The sequence below is a fragment of the Mytilus edulis genome, chromosome 7, assembly GCF_963676685.1.
Source record: "Mytilus edulis chromosome 7, xbMytEdul2.2, whole genome shotgun sequence".
NCBI lineage: Eukaryota > Metazoa > Mollusca > Bivalvia > Mytilida > Mytilidae > Mytilus > Mytilus edulis.
In genome coordinates, this window is record NC_092350.1 from 43754561 (window position 1) to 43769972 (window position 15412).

A 15412-nucleotide genomic window follows, 5' to 3' on the forward strand; every position below is an offset into this window, starting at 1 on the left:
TGGCCTTCAACAACGAGCAAAACTCACATCGAAGCATAAGCTATAAAAGACCTATAGATATGACAAATCAAGGCAGTAAAACAATTCAAACTAGAAATCTAAAGGCCTTATATATATTCATGAACAAAACTAAGAACGTAAAACAATAATATATATAGCAACAAACGACATGCAACAACTGAATTAAAGGCACATCCAAATGCTGATTTACGGTATACAAGTAGAAGATGTTTATTTTATTATGTCCCTATTGGCCCGAGAACACAGTTATTTCGTAGAGCATTTCTTTTAGACAATAAATTCAAATTTAAAAATTCGCACCTACTCTTTCTCAAAAAGATTTTTACAGTGTATTGTACTACCTTGACCTTTTTTAAACTGACCAAATCACTACTTAACATAAAGATTCAGCACCCAAATTTTTATAACATGTAATAACAGCCCCCTACTTAATATTTCATGCATTAGATATCAAGAAATAAATTGTGAAAGTGTATCAAATACAAATGCAAGTTATACACTGTTCACAGTAGGGACTAACTAACGAAAACCAAAAGACGATAACTGTGTCCTTGAACCTATTGTGTGGTCTTTTTTACCATTTGATGTGCTACAACCGACCAACAAAGATGGCTGCTCACTGTGAATAAAATAACTATGAATTATGATTATGTATCTATTTTTGCGGCAAAAAGTTTAGCTTCTTGTTTGAAATACATTCTCTTAATTGTTCTCCCTTATATAAAGGCATGAAGTATTTGCCACTGGATTTTTAACATGATAATTCACAAGATAACAAAAGAAAGGAAGAAAGACCAATCACAATTTGTCTATTTTTTTTAATTTTTAAATTAAACTGAAAAAAGATAAACCTTTCAAATAAAAAAGTTCTTTATATAAAAATATTGGATGTGGAACTTTTGCTCCCTCTATTTTCAACACTAGAAATGAGGTTTTCCAGTGTACTTAAACTTCAAACCTTGCTTTCTAACTGATCTATTCAAGGACGTCATGACTGACAACAACTGTCTTTGTTCATAAAAAAAAATCTTCAGTGTCGTTATACGCATGCATGTTGTCTTCTTGGAGGTGATCCCCCAACCCGGACAGAAAGAAATAGCCCAACTCCAAGATGTTTATTATTAATATATTCCTGCATCAAGTTATTTTTCACCTTGGGCTTATATAAGAATAAATACAGAATATAGAAAGTGAAACTAAAATTGAAAACATAAAGTCTGAAGTCACATAGAAGAGAAATAGATTTATGTTTTTTTGGGGAAAACAGCTGGTGCCAGGGGTACCCTCTGTGTGTTTAAATATGCATGCCATATTTGCCACTGACTAATGTCTGTTTTATGAATTCTGACCCTAAATTTTCCATCTGTTATATGCCAAAAATTCCTCTCTCAAAACTCCGGTGGACCTCCTACTGCACCCATTACCTGGATCCATTCGTAGATTTGATCCATTGTAAAGTGAAATTAATTTATGAAAGAGGGACGAAAGATACCAAAGGGACAGTCAAACTCATAAATCGAAAATAAACTGACAACGCCATGGCCAAAAATGAAAAAGACAAACAGACAACAATAGCACACACAACATAGAAAACTGAAGAATAAGCAACACGAACCCCATCAAAAACTAGGGGTTATCTCAGGTGCTCCGGAACATGACCTGCATGTACGTGTCGCCACTGAAGACCACAACCATATAACAAATGGTCAATATAAATTATCCGTCGTATTATTTGCTCTATGAGATATTTGCATGCTCTTTATTTTTAAATATTGATGTAATTTATGATCATTTATACTTATCATTTCTTACTCGGACTAACCAGAGAAGCATCTATAGATGAGTTGGAAGTTAAAAAAATCAAAGATATATTCTGTGATGATCTGGAAAAACAAGCACTAGTCACATAAATCATACATTGTTGTACCTCTCTCCCAACGGTGGTATAATACTTCTTTTGAAATATATCTGACACTCGAATATGAGATTTCCTAGATTCTTAATAACAGGTGCTTGTTTTTGCATATTGTGTCAGATAAAAAATATGAATGAGACATTTTATTGACTCAGTCTCTTAATACCTAATCAGTAATATTAAACACTGATGGCAGTATATTTTCATTATAAATATTTGCAGTTGCGGATCCTAGGCCTAAGGGCAATCAAAGTTTTTGAAAGGCGACGTGATGTCATATCAACCTATAGCAGTCATCACGTGACTTTCGTGACGTCACACATCACCCGTATCAAGCCCAAGTAAAATATATAGAAATGCACAGGGGCTTTCAGGAATCGATAAAATAAATTACTTTGAGTTCATGATGCAAAAAGTGTGGGAATATATATTAATTCCTCATATATTTAGAAAGATAATAATGCCTTTTGGAACAGTTTAATTTTCGGTCTTCTCCCTTCCAAATGCTTTTGACATGTCTTGTTGCCTCGATAAGCTCCCATGTTATATCATACAACTCCGATAAATATTTGATTTTCTGTCTTGTTAAACATAAAATTGCGATTTAAACAAAACAGATGGAATAATTGTGGGAATATGTTCTTATTAATAACCTTTGCAAAGTATTACAAAGAGTAATGACTTAAGCAAATGGTAACTTCAGACGCGAGTATTTGTATGCGTGAAGAATTAAAAAAATATGTCTTCACTGGGACCTCTAGAGTTGACACCTGAAGACTTCAGTTTAGCAAGGACGTAACTCTAAAGATGTTTTAGTCGTTTTTTTTGGCAAATAACATCATTGTAGAAAAGTTGTGTTTTCCAATAAAGCAAAATGCTTAGATAATGACCAAGATAAGCAATCGAATAGTGATATTGCATAACATAGCAGGTATTTTGCAATTATTGAACGAAGAAAACACCATTTTCGTATAAAAAATAATATCCTATATACTAACGTGTCGTGGTAAAGTTAAACAACTAACTACACTTATAACCTTTGCAAAGTATTACAAAGAGTAATGACTTAAGCAAATGGTAACTTCAGACGACGCGAGTATTTGTATTCCAACAGCAAGTCCCATCCAATCTCCTTTAGTTGGTGTAATCCCTTCTTCGCCTTGTCATTTGGTAAATAGTCTTCCCCCTTGTATAAAGGTTATTGGCTATATCAATCCTACCATTTTGTAACATAAGTAGTCATTTAGATTGTTAAACATGATCCATGTCTAGCGGCAAATATTACAACATTATCACAGATAACAGGTATTACATCAACAAACTCATATTATTTAAACAATACATGTAATTGGAACATGTATCTGCGAATTTAATTTAATAATTCATTCTTTCAAGACCAAAAAAAAACCCAAAAAACTAGTAACCAAAATGTTCGAAAGTATTGAAATATATTATTGGGAGAAAAAAAAAGCTAAAGCAACCGTCTATCATTCGTGGTTCAGGAAAAATAACAGACACTAAACTAATATCTTCTATCTTTGTTTCAAGTAAAAAAAAAATCAATCATGTTAAAACTTATTGAAAAAAAGAAGCTGGAAGTGGGGAAATAGTATTCTTTCTCCTTCCTGGTCCTATGTTAGAGCTAGGCAATATAGTAGAGGTATACACTTAGGAATACACAATTTCGGCAATTGACTCTGTGGCTCAGCGGTAAGATGCGCGACTGACAGTCTTTAGATCCCATGTTCTCGCCTCACTGCCGGAGGTAAAAATAAATAAATAAATATGTACTATATTTAATGCAACTTTAAGTTAATTTTAATTTCGAAAACGTAACCTCAAGTAACTCATTGCATATACAAAAATATATTTATATATATTTATCATATACTTAGCATTGATATGATAGCTTTTGCATATGTGTAATTAGCGGAAGTACACAAGCCATAATTTCCCACCCGGGATGATAACCCATATCAGCCCGGGCTGATAACCAATATCAGGGGCGTCTCGTGCAAAAACCCATAACAGTGCTTCTCGTGCAAGTTACTTCCGGTGTTTCCGGTATCGATTGTTTTCTTTTCCATTGTGACGTCAGACATTTTTTATGACGACGTCAAAATATACGGGAACTTTTGTGGGGATAGTTTAGTACTTGCTAACAAATGCCATTGACTATTAAGAATCATTATATAGTACAACAAACATGGAGTAATAATGATCATAAAACTCTTCCAAATTTCCAACGTTTCAAAATGCCTCTATAGGAAATGTTACCATACATATATATGGAGGTAGTGATGCTGTTGTTAGACAATTATAGTATATTTGATTCATAATTTAACTTCTTTATAAAGTTTTTGACTGTTTTAGTTATTGCATTTGTTTATTTGCCTTACATGAAACTATTGTGGAAAGTATATGATAAAGCGATTAATACATGGGCTTTTCCATATCAGCCTGGGTATCATCCCTCGACCCATATCAGCACCTCGACTCCGTCTCGGGCTGATATGGGGGTCTCGGGATGATACCCAGGCTGATATGGAAAAGGCCATGTATTAATCTCTATATATATATATTTCTGTGCATAATCGCACTCTTGTTTTTTTTTACTTTGCCGCTAAACGTGCATATTGAATTTCTTTGAATATTTTTGATGACGGGTTGCGGTAAATTGACGTAAAACTTATGTTCCATCTTACTGTCCAACTTGTACATAAAAGTATTTTAGATATTTTGTTCGTTCCATAGTTGTCTCATTGACGTTTACCGTATACACTTTTTGTTACTGTCTAACATGATAATAAGGCCTTTTTTTTTTTACCTATGACTTCAACGTATGTTTCTATGCAGTTCAGCATCAGTCACGAGTAAATGTTAAGATATATTTCCGAGTGCATTCTTTGTTTCATTTTGCGAACTTTGTTCGTAAACTGTGAGGCTTGTTTAGGGGGGGTATCAGTATCCCATATCCCATTAAGTTTTTATCCCAATATCCCGTATCCCTATAATGTTTACCTCTAATATCCCAATAAATATGTTTTACAAATATCCCATATTCCTAAAACTATTTTGAAATATCCCAAAAAATATCCTAAATTCATTCCCAAGCCCATTTTTTTCCTCATCACAGCATCAACAATTTTGACTGGTAAAACAAACTGTGTTAAAGGAAATTTACAGTGCATACTTCCAGTGTTAAATATGTGTCCAAAAGATGAAGTGTTCCATCTTAGAGCCTTGTATAACAATCTCTTTTTATGTGATCTTAAACGATAAATTTAGTGTAAGGGGTCTAATTTCAGACTTTTTTTTTTAATTGTTCAAACCGTGATGCATATGACTGTAAAATTTCATTTTGATAGCATTCTTCTTTTATTGATAAGAAACTTCATCCTACACGTTAACCTATGTTGGAAAGAACAGAAGGACTCAACCCTGTCTCTTGTCCAAGATTGCTCTGACATCCAACGGCTGTTTTGCCAGACAAGCTGAGATTGTGGGACGTCAGAGCACGTCCATATCAAAAAGTGGATATTTAGCATGCAAATTCAATAACTCAAAATTTAACACAAGAAAGCTTTCTGCTAATGTACCTACATTACACTTAACTGTTGCAATATTTTACAGCAGGCAAAATTTGCACAGCCCTTGTTTTGCAAAGAAATAACACAACATTTGACTCTGTGATCTTGAACTTTATGAATTACATAGATCTCAATATTTTTGTTACTTTTTTTTAATTTCCTTCCTCACAACACCAGTAATAAAAGAACATATATTAATTTACATTGATTATTTAGTAATTATTCGTTATTAACATAGTTTATACAGCGAAATATCTACTTTTTGGTATGGGACGTGCTCTGACGTCCCTCGGCCCTAGCTTGTCTGGCAAAACAGCCGTTGCACATCAGAGCAATCTGTGAAACGTGGAGACCTCTGAAGATCCTCACCACGTAAAACATAAGAGGTAAAATACTAGAAAATATTCTGTAATCATATAAAGCATCAAAACAAATAAAAACATTGACAACAATAAGGCTTATAAAAAAGAAGATGTGGTATGATTGCCAATGAGACAACTATCCACGAAAGACCAAAATGACACAGACATTAACAACTATAGGTCACCGTACGGCCTTCAACAATGAGCAAATCCCATACTGCAAAGTCAGCTATAATAGGCCCCGATAAGACAATGTAAAACAATTCAAACGAGAAAACTAACGGCCTTATTTATGTAAAAAAAAATGAACGAAAAAAAATATGTAACACATAAACAAACGACAACCACTGAATTACAGGCTTCTGACTTGGGACAGGCACATACATGAATAATGTGGCGGTGTTAAACATGTTAGCGGGATCCCAACCCTCCTCCTAACCTGGGACAGTGGTATAAAAGTAACTCATCAGATGGATACATCTAATAAAAATCTATGATTATTTCAAGAAAATTATCAATGCATATGAGCATATAATATAAAAAAAGATATGGTATGATTGCCAATGAAACAACTCTTCACAAGAGACCATGTGATACAGAAATTAACAACTATAGGTCACAGTACCACCGTCAACAATGAGTAAAGCTCATACCGCATAGTTAGCTATAAAAGGTCCTGAAATGACAAATGTAGAACAATTCAAACGAGAAAACTAACAGCCTAATTTATGTATAAAAAATAAACAAAACACAAATATGTAACACAGCAACAAACGACAACCACTGAATTAAAGACTCCTGACTTTGGACAGACACATACATACAGAATGTGGCGAGGTTATACATGTTAGCGGGATCCCAACCCACCCCTTAACCTGGGACAGTGGTGTAACAGTACAACATAAGAACGAACTATACAAATTAGTTGAAAAAGGCTTAACTCATCAGATGGATACAAATAGAAATACATCTAACAAAAACAGAGAGTGGACGTGACCGAGTACTTGTACATCTCATCAACAAAAAGACACTAAGTACAGATCTGAGAGTACTCGCAGTTACTGACAGCTAGTTCAAAGCCAATTACAACCAATAAAAAGTAATGCATCTAAGGCTAAATTATCAATCATTACACATCCAGCATCCAATGGCACGGTATACAACATCTCCGTAAAAATGAGGATGTGCTATCCCGTTTGAAATAAGTTTTCTACAGGTAGAACCAAACTTCAAAACAAAATCTAGAATTTAGTAAAGATTTAAGTGATTTATGATTTTATGGTAACGAAATCCCTGACTTAATAATTTACCAGTAATACATAGATTTCGTTCATTAAAATCCAAAACGTTACAACAGACATGGGCATAGCGGAGGAGTTGTGATATACAAACACCGTAAGATAGTGCCAAAGGAACATCACCATCCAAAAAAGGAAAATTAACAATAAGGAACGAAGTATGGAAAGCAAAACAAATACTTTTAAAATTATCAGTACATATGAGCATATAAATATCGAAAATAGATCAATACTTTTCGCTTGGGTTTGGATGACTTTTAACTAAAACGACCATAAACTCAATTAAAATCAACAAAGCACTAAAATTACCTTTGATATTAAACTATTTTGAGCAATTTTATCAAGTAAGATGTAAATATTTCTGTACTTAACTTTTAAATTCCACTTATTTTTTTTTCATGTTAAAAATTCAATATCCTTATAAATGCATCAATATCCCATATCCCATTTACTATGAGAACAAATATCCCATATCCCTAAAATTAAAATGGCAAATATCCCGTATCCCAATATACCCTATACAAGCCTCAACTGTGCACGTGTGTGCGTGAAGAATTAAAAAAATATGTCTTCACTGGGACCTCCAGAGTTGACACCTGAAGACTTCAGTTTAGCAGGGACGTAACTCTAAAGATGTTTTAGTCGTTTTTTTTGGCAAATAACATCATTGTAGAAAAGTTGTGTTTTCCAATAAAGCAAAATGCTTAGATAATGACCAAGATCAGCAATCGAATAGTGATATTGCAGAACATAGCAGGTATTTTGCAATTATTGAACAAAGAAAACACCATTTTCGTATAAAAAATAATATCCTATATACTAACGTGTCGTGGTAATGTTAAACAACTAACTACACTTATAACCTGTGCAAAGTATTACAAAGAGTAATGACATAAGCAAATGGTAACTTCAGACGACGCGAGTATTTGTATTCCAACCGCAGGTCCCATTCAATCTCCTTTAGTTGGTGTAATCCCTTCTTCGCCTTGTCATTTGGTAAATAGTCTTCCCCCTTGTATAAAGGATAATGGCTATATCAATCCTACCATTTTGTAACATAAATAGTCATTTAGAATGTTAAACATGATCCATGTCCAGCGGCAAATATTACAACACTATCACAGATAACAGGTATTACATCAACAAACTCATATTATTTAAACAATACATGTAATTGGAACATGTATCTGCGAATTTAATTTAATAATTCATTCTTTCAAGACCAAAAAAAAAAAAAAAACTAGTGACCAAAATGTTCGAAAGTATTGAAATACATTATTGGGAGAAAAAAAAAAAGCTAAAGCAACCGTCTATCATTCGTGGTTCAGGAAAAATAACAGACACTAAACTAATATCTTCTATCTTTGTTTCAAGTAAAAAAAAATCAATCATGTTAAAACTTATTTGAAAAAAAGAAGCTGGAAGTGGGGAAATAGTATTCTTTCTCTTTCCTGGTCCTATGTTAGAGCTAGGCAATATAGTAGAGGTATATACTTAGGAATACACAATTTCGGCAATTGACTCTGTGGCTCAGCGGTAAGATGCGCGACTGACAGTCTTTAGATCCCATGTTCTCGCCTCACTGCCGGAGGTAAAAATAAATAAATAAATATGTACTATATTTAATGTAACTTAACTTAACTTATTTAATGTAACTTAACTTAACTTTAATTTAATTTTAATTTCGAAAACGTAACCTCAAGTAACTCATTGCATATACAAAAATATATTTATATATATATATATATATTTCTGTGCATAATCGCACTCTTGTTTTTTTTTTACTTTGCCGCTAAACGTGCATATTGAATTTCTTTGAATATTTTTGATGACAAGTTGCGTTAAATTGACGTAAAACTTATGTTCCATCTTACTGTCCAACTTGTACATAAAAGTATTTTAGATATTTTGTTCGTTCCATAGTTGTCTCATTGACGTTTACCGTATACACTTTTTGTTACTGTCTAACATGATAATAAGGCCTTTTTTTTTTTTTACCTATGACTTCAACGTATGTTTCTATGCAGTTCAGCATCAGTCACGAGTAAATGTTAAGATATATTTCCGAGTGCATTCTTTGTTTCATTTTGCGAACTTTGTTCTGCAGTGTGTGCGTGAAGAATTAAAAAAATATGTCTTCACTGGGACCTCTAGAGTTGACACCTGAAGACTTCAGTTTAACAGGGATGTAACTCTAAAGATGTTTTAGTCATTTTTTTGGCAAATAACATCATTGTAGAAAAGTTGTGTTTTCCAATAAAGCAAAATGCTTAGATAATGACCAAGATAAGCAATCGAATAGTGATATTGCAGATCATAGCAGGTATTTTGCAATTATTGAACGAAGAAAACACCATTTTCGTATAAAAAATAATATCCTATATACTAACGTGTCGTGGTAAAGTTATACAACTAACTACACTTATAATCTTTGCAAAGTATTACAAAGAGTTATGACTTAAGCAAATGGTAACTTTACACGCGAGTATTTGTATTCCAACCGCAAGTCTCATCCAATCTCCTTTAGTTGGTGTAATCCCTTCTTCGCCTTGTCATTTGGTAAATAGTCTTCCTCCTTGTATAAAGGTTAATGGCTATATCAATCCTACCATTTTGTAACATAAGTAGTCATTTAGATTGTTAAACCTGATCCATGTCCAGCGGCAAATATTACAACACTATCACAGATAACAGGTATTACATTAACAAACTCATATTATTTAAACAATACATGTAATTGGAACATGTATCTGCGAATTTAATTTAATAATTCATTCTTTCAAGACCAAAAAAAACCAAAAAAACTAGTGACCAAAATGTTTGAAAGTATTGAAATACATTATTGGGAGAAAAAAAAAGCTAATGCAACCGTCTATCATTCGTGGTTCAGGAAAAATAACAGACACTAAACTAATATCTTCTATCTTTGTTTCAAGTAAAAAAAAAATCAATCATGTTAAAACTTATTTGAAAAAAAGAAGCTGGAAGTGGGGAAATAGTATTCTTTCTCTTTCCTGGTCCTATGTTAGAGCTAGGCAATATAGTAGAGGTATATACTTAGGAATACACAATTTCGGCAATTGACTCTGTGGCTCAGTGGTAAGATGCGCGACTGACAGTCTTTAGATCCCATGTTCTCGCCTCACTGCCGGAGGTAAAAATAAATAAATAAATATATACTATATTTAATGTAACTTAACTTAACTTTAATTTAATTTTAATTTCGAAAACGTAACCTCAAGTAACTCATTGCATATACAAAAATATATTTATATATATATATATATATATTTCTGTGCATAATCGCACTCTTGTTTTTTTTTACTTTGCCGCTAAACGTGCATATTGAATTTCTTTGAATATTTTTGATGACGGGTTGCGGTAAATTGACGTAAAACTTATGTTCCATCTTACTGTCCAACTTGTACATAAAAGTATTTTATATATTTTGTTCGTTCCTTAGTTGTCTCATTGACGTTTACCGTATACACTTTTTGTTACTGTCTAACATGATAATAAGGCCTTTTTTTTTTACCTATGACTTCAACGTATGTTTCTATGCAGTTCAGCATCAGTCACGAGTAAATGTTAAGATATATTTCCGAGTGCATTCTTTGTTTCATTTTGCGAACTTTGTTCGTAAACTGTGCACGTGTGTGCGTGAAGAATTAAAAAAATATGTCTTCACTGGGACCTCTAGAGTTGACACCTGAAGACTTCAGTTTAGCAGGGACGTAACTCTAAAGATGTTTTAGTCATTTTTTTGGCAAATAACATCATTGTAGAAAAGTTGTGTTTTCCAATAAAGCAAAATGCTTAGATAATGACCAAGATAAGCAATCGAATAGTGATATTGCAGAACATAGCAGGTATTTTGCAATTATTGAACGAAGAAAACACCATTTTCGTATAAAAAATAATATCCTATATACTAACGTGTCGTGGTAAAGTTAAACAACTAACTACACTTATAACCTTTGCAAAGAATTACAAAGAGTAATGACTTAAGCAAATGGTAACTTTACACGCGAGTATTTGTATTCCAACCGCAAGTCTCATCCAATCTCCTTTAGTTGGTGTAATCCCTTCTTCGCCTTGTCATTTGGTAAATAGTCTTCCCCCTTTTATAAAGGTTATTGGCTATATCAATCCTACCATTTGGTAACATAAGTAGTCATTTAGATTGTTAAACATGATCCATGTCCAGCGGCAAATATTACAACACTATCACAGATAACAGGTATTACATCAACAAACTCATATTATTTAAACAATACATGTAATTGGAACATGTATCTGCGAATTTAATTTAATAATTCATTCTTTCAAGACCAAAAAAAAACCAAAAAAACTAGTGACCAAAATGTTCGAAAGTATTGAAATACATTTTTGGGAGAAAAAAAAAAGCTAAAGCAACCGTCTATCATTCGTGGTTCAGGAAAAATAACAGACACTAAACTAATATCTTCTATCTTTGTTTCAAGTAAAAAAAAAATCAATCATGTTAAAACTTATTTGAAAAAAAAGAAGCTGGAAGTGGAGAAATAGTATTCTTTCTCTTTCCTGGTCCTATGTTAGAGCTAGGCAATATAGTAGAGGTATATACTTAGGAATACACAATTTCGGCAATTGACTCTGTGGCTCAGCGGTAAGATGCGCGACTGACAGTCTTTATATCCCATGTTCTCGCCTCACTGCCGGAGGTAAAAATAAAAAAAATAAATATGTACTATATTTAATGTAACTTAACGTAACTTTAATTTAATTTTAATTTCGAAAACGTAACCTCAAGTAACTCATTGCATATACAAAAATATATTTATATATATATATATATATATTTCTGTGCATAATCGCACTCTTGTTTTTTTTTACTTTGCCGCTAAACGTGCATATTGAATTTCTTTGAATATTTTTGATGACGGGTTGCGGTAAATTGACGTAAAACTTGTGTTCCATCTTACTGTCCAACTTGTACATAAAAGTATTTTAGATATTTTGTTCGTTCCTTAGTTGTCTCATTGACGTTTACCGTATACACTTTTTGTTACTGTCTAACATGATAATAAGGCCTTTTTTTTTTTACCTATGACTTCAACGTATGTTTCTATGCAGTTCAGAATCAGTCACGAGTAAATGTTAAGATATATTTCCGAGTGCATTCTTTGTTTCATTTTGCGAACTTTGTTCGTGATCGTTCGTAAACTGTGCACGTGTGTGCGTGAAGAATTAAAAAAATATGTCTTCACTGGGACCTCTAGAGTTGACACCTGAAGACTTCAGTTTAGCAGGGACGTAACTCTAAAAATGTTTTAGTCATTTTTTTTGGCAAATAACATCATTGTAGAAAAGTTGTGTTTTCCAATAAAGCAAAATGCTTAGATAATGACCAAGATAAGCAATCGAATAGTGATATTGCAGAACATAGCAGGTATTTTGCAATTATTGAACGAAGAAAACACCATTTTCGTATAAAAAATAATATCCTATATACTAACGTGTCGTGGTACAGTTAAACAACGAACTACACTTATAACCTTTGCAAAGTATTACAAAGAGTAATGACTTATGTAAATGGTAACTTTAGACGACGCGAGTATTTGTATTCCAACCGTAAGTCTCATCCAATCTCCTTTAGTTGGTGTAATCCCTTCTTCGCCTTGTTATTTGGTAAATAGTCTTCCCCCTTGTATAAAGGTTATTGGCTATATCATCCTACCATTTTGTAACATAAGTAGTCATTTAGATTGTTAAACATGATCCATGTCCAGCGGCAAATATTACAACACTATCACAGATAACAGGTATTACATCAACAAACTCATATTATTTAAACAATACATGTAATTGGAACATGTATCTGCGAATTTAATTTAATAATTCATTCTTTCAAGATAGAAAAAAAAAAAAAAAACTAGTAACCAAAATGTTCCAAAGTATTGAAATACATTATTGGGAGAAAAAATAAAGCTAAAGCAACCGTCTATCATTCGTGGTTCAGGAAAAATAACAGACACTAAACTAATATCTTCTATCTTTGTTTCAAGTAAAAAAAAATCAATCATGTGAAAACTTATTTGAAAAAAAGAAGCTGGAAGTGGGGATATAGTATTCTTTCTCTTTCCTGGTCCTATAGTAGAGCTAGCTAATATAGCAGAAGTATATACTTAGGAATACACAATTTCGGCAATTGACTCTGTGGCTCAGCGGTAAGATGCGCGACTGACAGTCTTTAGATCCCATGTTCTCGCTCACTGCCGGAGGTAAAAATAAATAAATAAATATGTACTATATTCAATGTAACTTAACTTAACTTTAATTTAATTTTAATTTTGAAAACGTAACCACAAGAATCATTGCATATACAAAAATATATTTATATATATATATATATATTTCTGTGCATAATTTTTTTTTACTTTGCCGCTAAACGTGCATATTGAATTTCTTTGAATATTTTTGATGACGGGTTGCGGTAAATTGACGTAAAACTTATGTTCCATCTTACTGTCCAACTTATACATAAAAGTATTTTAGATATTTTGTTGGTTCCATAGTTGTCTCATTGACGTTTACCGTATACACTTTTTGTTACTGTCTAACATGATAATAAGGCCTTTTTTTTTTCTTACCTATGACTTCAACGTATGTTTGTATGCAGTTCAGCATCAGTCACGAGTAAATGTTAAGATATATTTCCGAGTGCATTCTTTGTTTCATGTTGCGAACTATATTCGTAAACTGTGCACGTGTGTGCGTGAAGAATTAAAAAAAATATGTCTTCACTGGGACCTCTAGAGTTGACACCTGAAGACTTCAGTTTAGCAGGGACGTAACTCTAAAGATGTTTTAGTCATTTTTTTGGCAAATAACATCATTGTAGAAAAGTTTTGTTTTCCAATAAAGCAAAATGCTTAGATAATGACCAAGATAAGCAATCGAATAGTGATATTGCAGATCATAGCAGGTATTTTGCAATAATTGAACGAAGAAAACCCCATTTTCGTATAAAAATAATATCCTATATACTAACGTGTCGTGGTAAAGTTAAACAACGAACTACACTTATATTACTATATTAATAAATATTTGAAATATCGTAGGTGCAATAGTTTAATTTTTTTATTATGTCCCTTCCAAACTGATATGAAAATTAAATATTTTCAGAAAATCTGGTATTATTTTTCAAAATGGCGACCACATTGACAGCGTGGGCCGACTTGGTAAAAATATATTTTGTAAGATTGTTACGTTGAAAATCAAATAACTTTGAATGCTCGCGTTTTAAGTCATTGTCTTACCTTAAAGCAGCCTCTAGAATTAAACATTTGTTCCTTTAGGTATAGCTGATACATGCTGTTTTTATTTTTGTTTATATTATTTTGAAAAAAATGGCGACCAAATAATTTTCAAACGTAGACGATGTTCGACACTTATTTTGTCCATGCAAATAATTCAATTTTAGTTCACTGTTTATATTACAATTAAATATGACACGTTATTGGAACTATAATGATGGCCAAAGACATAGGAAGATTAAGGAGATATTTTAGTCACAACATCGACGTGATCAAAGAAAACAAATATGGCACCTGATAACTATATGTAAGTTTTGACAATACCTATGTAGATTAATTAGTGGTGTCCGATTCTCAATGAAATTCATTACGATATTATTTTATATTCATAAAAGAAGACCTCGAATGGATATTATAATTAACCGAGGTTAAATAACTATTTTTTTTCATTTTTCTTTAAATCAATCATAGGGGAACCAGTAAATTTTACATCCTAATTAAACCAGTAATATGCAGAGTTATCGAACGTAATTATGACTGGAATAGATGCATATGTTAAAACAACCCTTTTAATCTGGGCTACGTTGGACCCCCCCCCCCCCCCAAAATGGCTGGATCCACCCATGATTTGGATCCTCATAGCTCATAAGCTTTACTAAATGGGAAAACAATATACACTGTTTAAAAGCTCTGTGTAAAGATAAAAATCGTAAGGTCCGAGATATACGGGGACGAATTCACCCATCATAATTTACCTGCTTATACAGTTAGGACTAGGTCAAGGGCGCTACTGAAACTGAAAGTGCTAATATTTGAACTTCGAAAAAGGGGAAATTAGCAAAGACTTGCTTTGAAAATCAATTATGGCCTGTACATTAATGCTATGGTAACATTATTTATTTATGAAAGCTGTTCGTCATAATTTGCT